Here is a 17,177-nt window from a genome sequence, read left to right as displayed (position 1 = left end):
TTTTGAAAAGGTCTGTACCAAGGGCGGATTCAGTATTTTTTATGGGTGGGGCACAGGGGGCTGACAGGTAGACGTTCTTCTTATATTTGAGATTTAAAACAACATTAAGCTACTGTTCGGGGGGGGGGAGGGGGCGTGCCCCCGTGTCCCCTATATCCGTCTATGGTCTGTACGTCGAGATACGCTGCGAGGATGTAGACGAAGCAATTTGTTCTTTGAAACTCGACCTCCCGTTCGTGGAATTCAATCTGGCCGGCCGTGTTGATGTCGATTGCCGAAGACGTTTCTGAATGTGCTCTGCTCTGGGTGGAGATGCCTTCCGCGGCTGCATCGCTCTTTCCCGCTACCCAGCTCCATGACCCGCCAGGGAATGTTTTCCTCTGCGCCGGAGGAGAGGGAGAGTGTGGGGGGTGGGGTGGAAGAGCTACGTGGCCCCACACCCGAGAGGGAAGAGCATGCGGTCGGGGCGAAGGGGAGGTCTGCTGCTGCCTGGAGAGGAGAACTGCTTGTGGTGTGGCGGAGAGCGCTCGCGAAGGCCGATGTGGATGAAGGAAAAGGCCTCGGGAGAGCTGTATTGCTCGCAAGCGAACCGAATTTTCACAAGGGATGCAAGAATTATTGCTAGGGATTGATTTGATCAGCAGTTTAACCCATTTTCGCCTGGGAAAATGTCTCCATACCATTTCGAAGATATTGAGGTTTACCGATCTTACTGTCGTCTTAAGTAGTTCATTAAGGTATTCTGCCGATTAAGGTAGGCTTCCATGGAGTACTTAGGAAGAATGAAATCAAATGATTTTGGCGTGACTTGGTGAAATGAAGAGATATTCATGGTGAAGCAAAAACCCAGTACTAGTCCGCAAACATTTATTTGATGCCGACGAGTTTCGACGGCTATAGCGTTATTTTATCAAGACAAACAAGACAAACAATTATATTATCAAGACAACAAACAATATATATTATCAAGACAAACAGTACCCGTTTGTCTTGATAATGACGCTATAGGCGTCGAAACTAGTCGACAGCAAATAAAAGTTTGTGGATCAGTACTGCGTTTTTGCTTCACCATGAATACTGAAGGAGAATTCTGGGAGCCTCCCCTTCCTTCAAGAACTTCCTTCTTAAATGCACAATAAGAACCACTCCCTTTCATTATATCTAAAAATCCTATTCTCTTCCTTCCTCTCCCTCGTTTACCTAACATTCTGTCCTCTAACACCCTTTCCAACATCCCCTCCCCGCTAAGTACTCGCTCCATCCATACCTTCTGTCTCTTCCGTATCTCATCTAAAAGCTGCCTCTCCTCACACACCATGTCCTGCACTTCGTCGTTCCTCCACTTCTCCGTTCACTTCACCTTCTCCATTCTTCGCCACACCCACATTTGGAATGCCTCGAGTCTTCTCCTGTTCTCCTTCGTAAGTGTCCACGTTTCTAAGTCTCTCAAAATATTTTGGTGATTGGTGTTCAGATATTTTAATAAGTCTGTGCTGGCATACGTAATACGTAGCGCTTGGCAACCCCATCTAAAGAGTGCTCTTCTGGGCTGCCTTATATCATTTGACTACATCGGATGGTCATTGTAAGCAATGAATTATGTAAATGAAATAAATAAAGTCATATATTATCATTACGTCTATTAAAAATTTAAGATTGTTTTTGTAATACATATTCTTACGTGGTCTGAGGAAAACTCTCAAATGATAACATTTGATAATAAAATGAGACTGACATCTTCAAACAAGATTCGGCAGGAACAAATATTGTGCGATCAAACTGATATTTTCTGTGGCTCGTTAAGTAATAAAAATTCACCAAAACATAACCCGAACTGCTTTTTTTTAAATTCTGGCGAAGCCAAAATGGGAAAGTTATCGAAGAAGAAAGATCGAAGAGGACGTACTGGAATACGAATTTGTTAGCTGATGGGGGAGCGGGGAGGGGAGCCGCGTCAAACCTACGTATCTCAGGATTGTTTACCTACGATGATGATGACCTGTCGACTCGTGATTCAATCGAATCCAGGAATCAAAATTGATCGAATCAATCGATCGATCGGAGATTGAAGTAACTTTCGCGCGGTGCAAAAAAACACTATTGGTGTAAGAATTATTTGATGAAACAAACTGCTTAGCACTTAAAAACTGAAATGAAGATTTCATGAATGTTGGAACCATTTTAAAAAAGGTCTAATGATTAAATAACGATCTAGATTTTGTTAAAATGAGGACTTTGGGATTCGTTGTTCAGATTTTGTACATATGCTCGATAAAAAAAATAATTTAGATTCAGAATACGGATTTGATCAAATTTGAGATAAAAAGCTTCACTAATTTTCTTCTGCTTTCAGAAAACCGATTCAAGACCCGCAGTCAATGAGAAATTATGAAAAAGTCCGTACTATATTTATTTCGTCTATTTATGTACTTATTACTTCAGGCCGAATTACATACATTGTGTGTATAACCTCCATCTAAGAAAGACATTTTTTGCTCAGCCAAGCCTTAGAGTTACAGTGAGCCCAGCATAGCTGAGATGAGGTAAAAATGCATTAGCCCCCCTTAGCGGGCCTGTCTGCCTCGTGTGGAATGGGTTGTTACGACATTACCCAGCCGAATTAAATTGGAGGAAAATTATTACTAATTTATGCCCGAGGTTTTTTGCATTTAGCTTCGTTATTATGATGCATGACATATTAATTGTCGTAAATTTATTTTCTGCAGTATATAACACAAATTTTTATCGTATCCACCCAACATTGCTCTCAGTGGTGAAATAGGAGTCCGCAAGGAGTTCGTAGTTACGAATTTCAGGCATGATTAAACCAGGTAAACTCGACTGATTCATTCACATTACATTTTTAAATCGACCGATTTCGAACCACTCTGGTCAATATCGAGGGTTACAGGGCTTCGCTTATGACTTACGGGACTCGTATCACCATGGTGGAATCTTCGGATATCCAAACGTTATTATTCACTGTGAAAGGCTGCACAGGACAAGGAATAAGTCCTAGTTATATGTATATCCATACACACCATTGCCATCCTTATTAGTGCGATGAAAGACTGACATTTTCAATCTCTTTGTTTTGCAGTATATTTGCATTATTTTCTTCTTGTGATCACGTGCGAAGGATATATTTCATGATCTCTGCATTTCCTCCGGGTTTCCTTCCGCGTCAGCTTGTTTGTAGACAACAGTTTAGCTGGCTATCCTGCCAGCGTCTTCAGGTCGAAGGTCTTCAGCGTCTTCAGGTCAGAACCTTCGACCTGAAGACGCTGGCAGGATAGCCAGCGAAACTGTTGTCTACAAACAAGCTGACGCGGAAGGAAACCCGGAAGAAATGCAGAGATCAAACCATCGCCGCGGAAACCTGCGTTCTAACAAGATATATTTCATGTCGTCTGAGAAAAAAATCTCTTGTAGAATTATAGTGAACTGTAGTAGATATCATTAATCACCTCAATATGATAATTTATCAACTCGAGTTTTCACTCATCCACCGAGGTAAAACATCGCTGGGCTCCGCTGAGGCCCTTCAATTCTTCTTTAAGTTAAATGGTTAAGAGGGATCATGAGTGTGGTATATTTCAAACCAACTGCGTAAACGGCGGTGAAATCCTCATTAATTGTCATGTGTTTCAAGGAATCTCGATAAGGTAGCGATCAGCGCAGTGGATTTTATTAACTTTAGTTTATTTAATTTCGTTCGTGACTTGGGTTTTTGATTGTATTAATTCATAATTTAATGTTTTTTTCGCTGGGTTGATGTTTTAGATTGTATATTGTTGGTTAAAAATGACGTTGCTATGTTCTGTTCTCTGAGTGAATTATTTTATACAAGTTCTATTCAAGACAATGGTAATAATAATTAAGCTCGCATAATATAGGGCACAAATTGCCAAAGCATCTACATCTACATAATACCCCGCAAGCCGCCTAAAAGGCGTGTGGCAGGGAGTGTTAGGACACCAGCCGTTTACAGCTTAAAAAAATGGTCTAACGAAGTTGGGACTAGCGTTTATTAAAGTTCTTTATGGTTCGGGGGAAAAACGAATTCCCATATCTATCCGTTCGGTCTTACGTCTCTCTTAATTTATCGCTTATATCGGACCTGGAAATATAGTGCGGCTCTAATACAATGTTCTCCGTGTCGCTCTTAAAGATTCTCAATTGTTCAAACAATCTAAGCAAGCATGTCGCCGGCCTCCTCCGAATTGCCCGGCACTCGATAGAGCGACTCTTGGCCCGCTGTCTACGGTGGTGGATATCTCGAAGGGTACGTTATAGCGGGCCCTCACTTCTCTCTTTCTCGGTGTGACCGGCGACAAAACAGGTTCTCCAGTGCCGAGCGTTGCCACACCTCTGCGGTCACCACCATCTCCCTTCCCCGGCTGCAGGCCTCGCCATCGCGGGGTTTGGACGTCCTCCGCTAACCTGATGGGGCGGAAGTGACCGTGCTTGGATCGAGAGGGAGAGTTTGAGAGGCTGGGAAGGGGGGTGAGGGGTCCATTGGGGGGGGAGGAGGAGGGGCGGTGCATCTCTTTGCCACGTCTCCTGCTGTGGCGGGGAAGGTTCTTCTTCCCTTTCTTCGCCTTTGCTTTCTTTCTCCTGATGAGGCCCGAATTTCTCACCGAAAGCGCATTCCTCACTCTCACTCCAGCAGGCAGGCTTCTTCGACGGTCTACATCTACACCTACATAATACCCTGCGAGCCACCTGTAGGGTGTTTGGCAGGGGGTGACCAATCACAAACACGCTGCATGCAAGAGGACCGCCACATGCACCCCATGTGGCCATATAAACCTTATGCATATTATTCTATATTGATTTCGATCAGCAACCGATGTTGATACAGGTTCTATCAATCGAAATCAACATTGCGGTTCAATTAATCGAAATCATCATTCGTGATATTTTGATAGTGGAGTGTCTGTTATCGACAGTAATATTTTGATGATCGGTGATCCACCGATTTTCGCCTTAGTGAATTACGAAGGTGGTCATGCAGCCTGTTGTCTCGTCTGGGTCGGATATATGGCATTATCAAAGCATACTGAAAAAAGCTCATTGTGTTCGAAAATAAAATCTTGAGACCTATTAACCTTTGCTTTATTTCTGTTGCGAGGTCCGAATTTCTCACCGAAAGCTCATTCTTCACTCTCGCTCCAGCAGGCAGGCTTTTTCAACTGTCCGGTCAGTCGAGATCACCATCGGTGGCTTAATAAATCGAACTCATCATTACTGGTTTTGATTGTGGATGTCATTGATCGGCAATAATGCTGTGATGCTCGATGTTTTTTCTGGTTTGAGTTTGGTAGTCCTTTTTTTTCCTTTTCGGCATTTAACTAGTTTTATGCAACTGCATGGATATTTTTCCACTTACATTTTTTTATTTCATGCATGGAGCAACGCGCATTCGGTGAGAGCTCACACCACCTGCTGGCATGTGTGTGTCTGTTATGGCCTTTTTTCAATTACTACAAAGACGTAGTCATTTTATTAGCTCATCTATTACCTTATATATTATAGCGGTAGCGTATTGCATGTCGGTGTATATTCACTCCCTACCAAACACCTTTGAGGTGGCTCTCGGGGTATTATGAAGATATCGATGGCTAAGTTCTAACAACACGTATCTCTCGTATCACGTATCTCAAAAACAGCAGATTTTAAGGAAAGCAAAAAAAAGCGATTAATATTTGGTACTTGCACACTGAAATTGAAAACCAAAAGTTCATCAAATTGAAAAAGAAGCATTCATTTGCAAACAAAGAGTAGTTTTTTGCTTGTATTTTATTTTTTAATGTTATTACGCTTTGTTTAAGATACCTGTCTCAAACCGGCCGAGTTTGAGATAAGTGTTGTTAGAATTTAGCCATCGATGTAGATATTCCGACGATTTTTGCGTAAGTAAAATACGAAGTATTTAAACTTTTCTCGGGATTCCGCGCGGGTAAGATTTTCTGAGAACACCGACGTTTCGGGTTCCTTGACAAAGTGGGAAACAAGTCGTGAAAATGATCTCGATATATCGCGACGTTCATGACGATGGAATTGTCGAAAAGCGGGTCTTCCTTGATGTTCACCCCGGCTTGGTCGCGGCTATCACAGTTGAGAAGAGGGAGGATAACCGGGTAAAAACGCTCTTATCTGATTGGAGATGAATGTCGATTGCGATTTCGAAAAGCATGAAGGCCGTTTTACACGGGACACGGAATTGCGCAGGTTAGAACTGCATTAATTTCTAAAATGGCGTGGTACTGCGCGAATGCATGAACGAAATTAGAACAGGGGCTATTTTGCCATCTCACGTCCACGCATTCTCGCATGTGTTCTAGCAATTCACCACTTTACACGACGCAATTTTGACTGCACCTTCGTACACACGTCAGATTGTGCAAGTCTCCCCGTGTAAAACGGCCTTGAGAAATGGTAGTGCAAAATCTTACATAAAATACGAAGGTGAACGTTGAATTTTGAAATTTGAACATCTCTCGACTATTGGCATCAGAAGACGATATACATTCAAGAGCGTCATCGAATATGTCCTGGCAGGCAATCGTGAAACAAGTAACGAAACAAGCATTCTGCTGAGGAACCTCAAGGGGAGCGGGTCAACTTCCAAAGAAGGCGTGCCTTGAAGGCCCTGGTCATATTTCACGTCTGGGTCTGGGAGTCGAGGGGTAAGTTCACGACTACCCGCTTCAAAACAAATGCTTTTCGCATATGTGCTAGATTTTTCTATTATTGACGCCATCCAATGAGTTTAAAACAGAACTTAAGCTGCTGGCAATGTTTAAAATTCAATGGTAATTGTTATTAGTCAACATTTTTGTTAGCTATTTAGGTCGACCGTAGCTCCCTTTTTCACGTTTGTACGGCATTCATTTGCTGATAAATTGAGAATTAGTTCGTTGACGAGCCTGTGTTTTATATTCATTGTGATTTTTGAGGTTTTACTTTTAAGAACTTTAAACTAGTTTTTTTGTCTTAATTACACATTTATACATGCTTTTTTCGCGCCCTTAACCAAATTCACCAAATAGAACATGCATGAAAAGTACAGCTTTCAAATACAATTTCCCGAAAATATAGAACGGAATTTTTCGTGGTCATCAGTCGCTAAAGTATTATTAGAAGAGCGTATTTGTAAGTCTTCGTGGGAATGATAAATTATACGTTTCTCGGAACGGCTTCCTTAATTAAGGAAAATAAACCAATAACTGTACGACGCAATTGTCAGATCGGAACTATTTCCGGGAGATAGATACGTCTAGATATTATATTGTCTGCTGCTGGTTCCATTCGCTACTTTTGATTTCCTCAAATTTCATCTCCATCACGATACGCGTGCCTTTGTCTATCTTATCTCGCGCGAATCTCGTGGGAAACAAGTCGTGAAAATGATCTCGATATATCGCGACGTTCGTGGCGATGGAATTGTCGAAAAACGGGTCTTCCTTGATGTTCACCTCACGGGGCAAATCGGCTCGGTCACGGCTATTACAGTTAAGAAGAGGTAACAATCTTCGTTAGAAATTATCTCCGGGGTCTCCGAGTAAAAATGTTCTTATATGGTCGGAGATGAATTTCGATTGTGTTTTCGAAAAGCATGAGAAAAAAAAACTTCGAGAATTTTGGCGAGCCAAGGAGGTTGCCATTACAGTCCCGGACGACTTCCGTAGAACTGAAGGGAAATGTATGAAAAATGATTATTTCGACATGCTATCAATTCCTGCGTGCGCATAATATTTGTATGCTGGGCAAACTAATGTTTTAAGTAAGTTCATGTGAAATCTGGGGAAGCGTAAGAGCTATTGTGTAAGACGTTGGGGCTATAGAGTCGCGGGTTCAAATCCCAGGTGAACCTACTGACCTTCCTAAACCGGAGTGGTCGACATGCAAGCTATCCCAGGGAAAGGAGCTGGCCCCCATACTCTGTACGTATGATATCGAAGCATCGTGACTGGCAAGCTCTTACACGATAACTCTGTGTTTACGAAAAACAAATCCGAAGATCCTGTCGTGATGGAGTGGAATTTTCCCGTATTGAAATAAACACTTGCGATTTTCCACGATTATAATTTTTTTCCTACCTAGGTCTCCGTCTTGCTACATCATCTTTAAGGTACAAATGGTGCAAGGCACAAGGCACAAACCATTTGAACCTTAAAGATGATGCAGGGTCAAAACCTACGTCGGAATAAATTTTATAATCGTGGAATATTGCAAGTGTTTATTTCAATCTGTGGTTACAATTTTATCGCTCCCCATTCATTTACAATTAGATTGATTCAGGTGATTTGATTGAACTTAACAGTGAGATATCGAGTTCTCGGATATTTTAAGACCAAGAAGAATGCACTAATCACCCCCGTCATTTGTGAGATAACTTGTGGCAGTGATTCTTTTAGGAAGGATTCCGAGGATAATGGTTTCAAATTAAGTTGAATGCAAGTGAACTTATCAACCTCTACTATTCTCAAATTAAATCAATCGAAATTTCAAATTGGTTTTCAGCGTAAATATATGAAATAATGAAATATAACCGTAACGATACAAGATAGCTTCAAATGAGAGTCTCAAGGTAGGCAGGAAACTTCATGGTACGCACAAATTAACAAACATAGTTATCCCTAGCATTTTGTGATTTCTGGGATATATTCTATAGCTGCCCAATAAAATGCACAGTGGAGAGCGGAATAAATTGAATATCTATTGCTTTTTTTGCAGCTTCTTCCTGGAAAAGATGTTTTCTTTGACTCAGCTCCGTTTATGAAACCATAATTTAAGAGAAATACTTTGCCGGACGATTTGGCAGGTGAAGGAATTTGCTTTTTTTCACGATCAATAGAGTCTATAATGTAAAATAGGCCATTATAAAAATACATAAAAACGCACAACTTACATCCGAATGATACGGTTCCTCTATACTTAATAATGCTGACAGCTGGTGTCCTAATACCGCCACCGCGATTCAGGCGGCCAGCGAGTTTTTATACAGAGGTAAAATTAACGGCTTTATAAAGTTTTTTGCCTTCAAAAATATGTATTTTCCGAAGCCATTACACCATTTTAGGAATCCAATTTCTTTCAAACTTCATTTTATTCATGTTACTTTAACATTCCATGCAATTTTTATTTTTAAAATTTATAATCTCGGCAAGTAAGAGCCAGACATTTGCTGACATTATGTGATCAATCCTAGTATTGATTATCTACATCCTAGTATTGATTAAAAATATTTATTTTCATAAAATTTGGCCTCATTTTACGATTATCCTTTCTCGTTTCTGAACGTTATGTTATCACGGTTAAAATTGATTCCTCGTGAGTACTATTGGATCCATCGAAGGAACTTAGGGTCTCCAAAGGATGGGCCTTGCCACAGCTCATACTGATATTTGGAAATAACTTCACTAACTTATGCTCCACGGATAGTGTTTTATTTACCAATATAGGTTTCTGCCATTTACAAATCATTATCTAATTGAACTCACTGCAAAACTCCATTTGCCAATTTTTCTTTAACAACCGTACTATGCCCAACTATTTCAATTAAAACCTTAGAATGTGGGAGTCGGAGATTTGCAGTCATTATTTTGTTAAATATTTCTGCTAAATCCCACTCTTGGTCGTAAAGAAGATCTATATATCTAAAACTAGGCTTAGGCAAGCTGACCTTGATAATGGCATATGAACCGTTGTAACTCGGACCAGCAAAAAGAAGACTTTCTGTTGAAAATTACTCTGCTAAATTATTTCCGTATATCGTAATGTGCTTCCATAAAATGAATGGTAGAGAATGCGTAATATATTCGCTCCTACCGTTTAGAGGGGAGAGAAATCGTCATTAATGGCACCTTTCCTATAAGTGCGTTGGTGGCTGAGTTTTTATTGTTGGAGATCACGGCTGTGTTTCGCTCTGAAAAGAGATCATCTTGGATGCATATGTGGGCGGATATGTTCTCGTGAGAGACGATAAAGGGAGCAGGAGTCGTAAATTACGCTCACGTTGCGTTGAGTGGGAATGAACAAACATGCTATTCGAGCATATCTACGGCCACTTGGTGCCAAGCCGCTCAAATTGGCGGTTTTATTGTTTCCATTTTAAAGGAGCAAACTAACTAAACAATTGAGCAAACTATACAACCTGAGAATATCAAAAACCAAAACAAAGACTATGGCATTTTTAGGAAGCAAGCCGATACGAACAAAGATTGTTATTGAGGATCAAGTCCTGGGGCAAGTGTCGCACTTATAGTACTTAGGATGCGATTTGACATATGACTAGGACAAAGATATTATAAAAATGAAGTTAATAATTTCCAGAGAATATGTGGCACAGTTAGAAAAACTCTAAAAAAAACAATATGAGAAAAGAAACACAAACAAAATTTATTTAGTGATGGCAGTCCCTACTGTACTCTACGGATCAGAATGTTGGGTTCCAAAAAAGAATGAATTCAGGCAGATAGAATTATCGGAAAAGGAAATTTTTAAGATCAGTGAAAGGCTGCACAAGATTGGATAAATTAAGAAACACTCAAATAAGAGATGAACTGGGTGTCCAGGCAGTCATTGATAAACTACAAGACTACAAATACAGATGGAAGGAACATTTACTTCGAATGCCAAATGAAATAATTCCAAAACAAGCAATGGAATATCAGCCATTTGGCAAGAGAAGTATAGGAAGACCAAGAAAAATATGGTAATTTGGAGCCGGAACAGGCTTAGTAGCCTAATCCTGGAAGGAAGAAGAAGAGGATTTTAAAGGAACTAAAATTTCAGCGGGCCCAACATATGTGGTGAGCACATGTTTGTGCATATTTTAGAGGACGTTCTTATGGAGACTTACGTTTGAGCATGTAACGCACTTGCACAAATATATTGAAGGAGAACCGAAAGTCTCTACAAACCGTTGATTATGCTATGAATTTGAAATAAAACCATGTTTAATCGAGGAATACTCAATTGCACGTGCAATTTTGTGTAATTAGAGCGTGAGCTATTTTAGTGACCTGTGTTCACGAATTTTCGCATTTTGGGGTTTAAACCCGATCGAAGGTGATGTCATTCACACATCCAGTGCGAGTTCGTGGATATTGTGAACATGGCTTACGAAGTCTTTTTATTAACATATAGGCCTGATTATTAATATAAGAATAATTATCATAAATTTATTAGGCAATCAACTCCACCGATTAATCTAAAATTTATATAAAAATATTTATCGCTGGATACTGAAAGTGTGCCAACATTACTCATAGTGACCGGGAATTATTATTGCTTTTAGCGAGGAAACTTTTGCATCCTCAGTCCTCAGATTAGTTATTTATTCCAAGTAATTTTTAAAAGCATTGGTAACTCCGTGGATTACCCTCGTGCTTATTATTTTGAATGAAGAGGAATTGTGTGTTGAAAAAGCTCGTCGGTTTTTCCGCAGGTTGTTCTAATACTGTTAGTTTATATTTAGTATTCTTAATTATCCATTACTTGGAAAGTTGCCGGAAACTATTGATAAGAGAAATTCCTTAGCGAATGACTGGCGTATCGGTCTTGTGTCCGCTCTTGTTGTGCGTTTTCAGACTACCAACTACTTCCTCAGGAATGATGAGATAATTTTCAGTCTTGTCTCTGGCTATTTCGTTCACAGAGTCGTCCTCGCTGTAATACCTTGAAGCATATAGTCATTTGTAAATTTACTTATCCCCTCATTTCAGGGAGATAAATCGGAAATACTTTCTAAATGAGATTTTAGACAATTTTTACAAAGAATAAGCTCAAAATTATTACAAAATTTTCCCCCTGTAAGAAAGCACGATTTTTCCTTGTGGCGATTGAAACTGAGGAGAAAATAGTTGTCAAGCAAACACTCAGAGGAATGACTTAATGATGGAATTATTGAAAGACGAAGTTCGAATTATCGCGGAATTAAAACTCGCTGTTACAGGGGCCAACAATAAAACTTTTTTCGCCAGCGAAATTGTCGTGGACATGTTGGAAGTAAATACATAATATATTCACAAGTTATTTATATGTTCAACAACTTGTGAATATATAAATAAATATAAAAATTTTATGCGAGCGTTTTGGCGGCTGATTGAAGAGTATCGAGTTCCAACCCCGGGCGATGTCTTCGAACACCCCACGACACAAAATCCCCTCTCACACTCCTAAATGTGTGAACTCAACGCGCCTTGCTTAGTCCGAGGTCACTTCTAACCTCAACTACCATTACCAACATTATTGTTGAATCACTGAGTTAGTGAGTGCCAAATTTAAACAATTCTATTTTCTGTCTGCGGTTGAATTATTCACAGTAGTAAAGATAATCAGCGAATAATAATCGTACGGGTCGCGAGTTTCCAACATGTGCAGCCTACGAACTTATGTATTCCTTGATACATGTTTCTGATACTGAATTTTTCTAATATTTCTAACAGCATGTTCTAGCTTCATAGACAGATTGCCTTCATGAGTAGTTCGCAAGTTTTGCCTTTGAATGAGTGTAAAATTATAATTTGCTCATAAGCGAAACATTTTTATAACCGTGTGGTGTGCATGTGGGAATCTTCTTATATGCTGCATGCTGGTTATTGATCACCCCCTGCCAAACACCCTAGAGATGGCTCACAGGGTATTATGTAGACGTAGATGTGTCGGGCGTTTGTGTAGTGTGTCGTTTTCGTCTCCTTTATGTGTGAATCAACCCGCCTTGCTTATTCCCGGGTCGCCTCTAACCTCACCTACCATTACCAACCCTATAGTTGCATCACTGAATTAGTGAGTGCCAAATTTAAACAGTTCAATTTTGCGTACGCGGTTTTATCGTTCAAAATAATAAAAGTAAACAATAATCAAGTTTCCAACATGTGTTGAACGTTTGTATCGCTTTCGTACCTTCCCATGTCCTACGGAAGACGTTACGATTATGAGGAAGCGGTTGTTTCACATTCCACATGAAAAAAGCGGTAGAAGTAGCAGGAAACTATGAGGAAGTCATTGTAATTAAGGCAGGTGCGCCCCGGGGGCGGAATCACCCCTTTTCCATTCGCTCTTCACTCCCATTCCTTCCCATTCGGCCGTTGAAGTTCCCGTGCGTCGTCGGGGAAGACGGACCAGCTGCTGCGATGCCTGCCTCTCCCCCGTCATCGTTGCCATCCCCACCAAAGTCGCCCTTCTCCCCCGAATATCAAACGACCGTTGGACCGTGAATTTCATCCATAGCCTAGAGGAATATTTTCCCATAATAATGCACTTATATCCGTGCCTGTCCTTTGCGATTCGGCGACAGCCATTTGGAGATCCAGCCCGAAGACGGTCAAAGCATTGCACGAATCCGCGGCCTGGTATTGAGGTATTTCGGCGTATTCAGTTCTCCTATTTAATTTATTAAGGACAAGGGGAAGGGAAGAAGGGCAAGGGGCAGCGAATTACATAGTACAGGTCATAAAGGATGTAAAGGGGAAGTAATACGTAAATATGGGAAGGCTAGCAGATAGGAAAGAGTAAAGGAGAGCTGCGTCAAACGAATATTAGGACAACTAATGATGATTATTTTATTTATTGTGGGATGTACCTTCCGCTTATTTACGTGAGTGAATGAGCGGCTTAGATAGGCGATCGCGACTATTTCAAGTTTTCAGGGTCACTTTTTTAATTTTTTTTGGTGTTAAACAAGTAACTCTCACAGCTTTTGCTAATTAATTTCACGGTGTTGTAATTCATTATGAGGTAGAAATTAAAAGTTTAAAATAAATGCGAACGATTTGATTAGATCGTTAATACAGCGTTAGGAATCGGCAGATGTTCAGCCGCGTTGAGCGGCGGAAAAAATTCTCGGAAAATCGCCTGCAAGAAAAACTCCTTAAAAAATAAGAAGGTCGCTCATGGGAGCTTCGAAACATTCTCATGGATTATCGCATTTTTCTACTATTGTCATTCCCGACAAAAATTTTCACAAAACCACAGCCGATGATGAATTATTGGTGCAAATATTGTGTTACGAAAAAAAACATGAATCCCCTCTGCTTCTTCCGTATCACCTGTGTTACATGGCGATTGATCTTTCCTTCTTTTGAAAACAAACGAAATAAAACATAAACATTGGTATGGAAATAAGGAGGAGTATCACTGGAAAGTAGCCGAAGATAATGGTCGGCCACGTAGTAGATGAATCCATTTTACCTGATCTGTGCCGGTGTTCCCCCGAACTCGCTCCAGCCAACGCACTGTGTTATGTCCCGTGGCGGGAATGGAATCCCTTGGATTTAAAATTCCCTTTTCAGCTCGCCGACGTATTCTAGGCACGAACACACATTGTTTTCATTTGGCGACACACACTTTCCCCAGCGTACCCGCGCTCCCGGAGCATGAACACTCTTGAGACGAGCCTGCATCACTCGGGGCGGGGAAACAAGAGCTTCGCTCACGACCACAATCCAGCTACACCAGCACAGATGCTCACTGTTGCGACCACTGAAGGGCTGCGCGCCACGGCGAGGCGGGGGGGAGGAGGGGGGGGGCGGAGCACGATCCCAACGGTCTTCCCGCCAGGGAAGAAACCCGAGGAACGCCGAGGAGAGCCGAAGTGACGGCCATTCTTTCGACCACGCAGCAAAGCCATCGCGCCGTCCTTTCGGAAACTCTTTAAAGTTATTACACGCCGTGCCCGAGTATTCCATGCTCATTGACGTGAATTACTCAGTGGAGAGGAATGTATTTTTCGTTGTATAGATTGGTTACCGACATGGAAGTAGTCTGTTTACACCTAGTGAGCCGTGGCAATAAATCAATACTGTCATTAAGTGGATTTGCGTGGCATACGTGGCAGTAGCATGCCGAGAGCGGGGTCTTATTGTGTTCCACCTATCCTTACCGTAACTCTGCTGGCTAATGCTGGCATAGTTTTCTCTCGCACAAAGATCCTGCTGGATCACAAGCATATTTTTTGCAGTTTGAAATATTTATTGGTGCTGTAACAAACCACCAATGTACCAAAGGTTTTTAATTTGTTACCCCAGTCATGTTTTATTTCAAAGTCTTTGAAAAAAAATTTGCAAAATGCACATTCTTGGCTCCTCACTAAAGAAAGTGTAGAACAAATATCGTTATAAAATATTGATGTAAATGAATTATAAATACTACTTTAGTTGTTATTTTTCATGTTCGCACTTAAGCTTTGTTAGCATAGATTACCAAGGTAACACAAAATGAGCTACAATGTAAAGCATAATGTATTATTATTTTGGATGGTAGCCTGAAACAGGTTATCCTTCGCGGCTACCTAAAATTACTTAATTTTTGCTATTGTCATGTAATTTGTGTGTGGAGTAATAAAATTATTATTATCATCATTAAAAAACATATTAAAATTTGGATTGACGTATTAAGAAGCCTATCAAAGTTAAAACTTACGAGTTGAAGTCTCTCCTCAACACTCTACAGCAATGTGGCTCATTTGCGAAATCTTTCCGTATTCAAGAATAAATTTTTTGCTTCATTTTGATCACAAAAGAGAAAACACAATGGCCGAAATTCATTTTGGCCTTTATATTATTTCCCGTTATTTATTAAATTAATATCTTACCACGCAATATTCTATGTAAAAGAATAATTTTAACGAATTCATATAAATTTTCTCTATAGTTTAGCCCAGCTTACAATGCTCAATTACCAGGGCTGCCGGTCGTGATCTGTAAGTAAGGGTATTTTGATATTTGGGATGGAAGACTTGAATTTTAATTTTGGGACTCTCAAATTAAGCGCGTTTGTTATCTCAGGAAAGTTTAGAAAGATACCAAATCCTAATCATTCCAAAATAATAATAATAATTTCAACTTAATTTTATAGAAATAGTGTTCATTAATAAATGATTTATTTTGGGATATTAAGTCATCATGATCGATGGTATGCGTGTTTGAATTTCCCTCGCTTAAGCCGCAAATATCTCTCAAAACTTGTACCGTAATCTCGTCGAAGATATTTCTTTTAAAATATTGTGTAAAAATATTTCACATTAATTGTAAGAAATGCAGTGAAATTTCAACATGAATGCCGGAGATTCGTTGTCTGCAAGGCTATGGACTGTGTTAACTTCTTTTTGAAACGAGCCAAGCATTTCCGAAAATCATTTTACATGCATCAAAGAAACGTATGTAGAGTACATATTTGTAAATGATCAAATTTACACTTATATTTCTATAGTTTTAGATTTCATAATGGAAGAATACTTTTTAATTATTCTTTGTAACGTCCTCGCCTGCCAAACAAGAGGTCGCGGGTTCTAGTCCCGCCTGGGTAGGTTTCCCAGGTCCAGGGCATGGTTGTTCGTGTGCGTTTACTTGTTACATTTGTTGAATACCCCGGTATAAAATGGCCGATAAGAGCTGTATCCGGTGGTTTTGAGAAAAACAAAAATAAAATAAAAATAAAACTCGTTAAATATCAATGCGGTGTTGAGGACATGTTCAGTGGAATATACTCCATAAGATATTTCTCTACGGAGGACTATCTGATGATGATACTTTAGTGGATATTTGACTTGGATTTTCATCGATACGAACTTGGCCTTTGCTAATGTTAATACATGCCCCTGTTTACTTTTAACTCGTTCTGAGTTATAACACATACTATTTAAATTTCATGTTTTATTTAACGCTGAAAGTTGTTATAGTTATTTTTATTAGACATTCGTTTCATTAAGCAAAATAAACGATTGATTCCCGGTATTTACGTGAATTTTCAACAAGTTAGCTTCAATGACGCCTCTGCTGCGAACAACACTCTGAGGGTGTCGAAATGTCCTCGACAAAAACGGACATTCCTACATTCCAACCCACTATACAATCCGCGACGTTCCATTTACTGTATTAATTTTTATTTTTGTGAGTTTATCGACCGTTTTACTCGTACGATTAAGGTCAGGACCTCGATTATATCGTTGTCCTTGGATGCCATAGTGTGCACAGTAGTGGTCCTGCTTTTTAAATGCCTCTTCTAGCACCAGTGGCGGTTTAGCTAGGTCGGCTGGTCGGCGATCACCGAGGGTCCCAAGCTTAGGGGGCCCCCACAACGCTCGCGTCCACCGTGAAGCGTATTTATATGCAAGGTGTAACTAAAAAAAGAATAAGATTCCTAGAACCAAAGTTTTTTTGTAGTTA

The 17,177-nt window shown here is 40.2% G+C and overlaps 1 protein-coding gene across 1 annotated transcript in view; it reads right to left on the bottom strand.

Moving 5' to 3' along the window:
- The window catches only part of LOC124167039, a 196,846-nt gene extending 182,344 nt beyond the window's left edge, over positions 1 to 14,502 (bottom strand). The window contains exon 1 of the mRNA XM_046544810.1: positions 14,203 to 14,502. The gene's annotated coding sequence lies outside the window, so the exon portion shown is untranslated. The remainder of the gene's footprint in view (positions 1 to 14,202) is intronic.
- Between the last annotated feature and the right edge of the window lie 2,675 nt (positions 14,503 to 17,177).

The sequence above is a fragment of the Ischnura elegans genome, chromosome 10 (genome assembly GCF_921293095.1).
Source record: "Ischnura elegans chromosome 10, ioIscEleg1.1, whole genome shotgun sequence".
Classification (NCBI taxonomy): domain Eukaryota; kingdom Metazoa; phylum Arthropoda; class Insecta; order Odonata; family Coenagrionidae; genus Ischnura; species Ischnura elegans.
The sequence above is the reverse complement of the archived record's forward strand: the minus strand, read 5'-3'. Positions and strand labels throughout refer to the sequence as shown.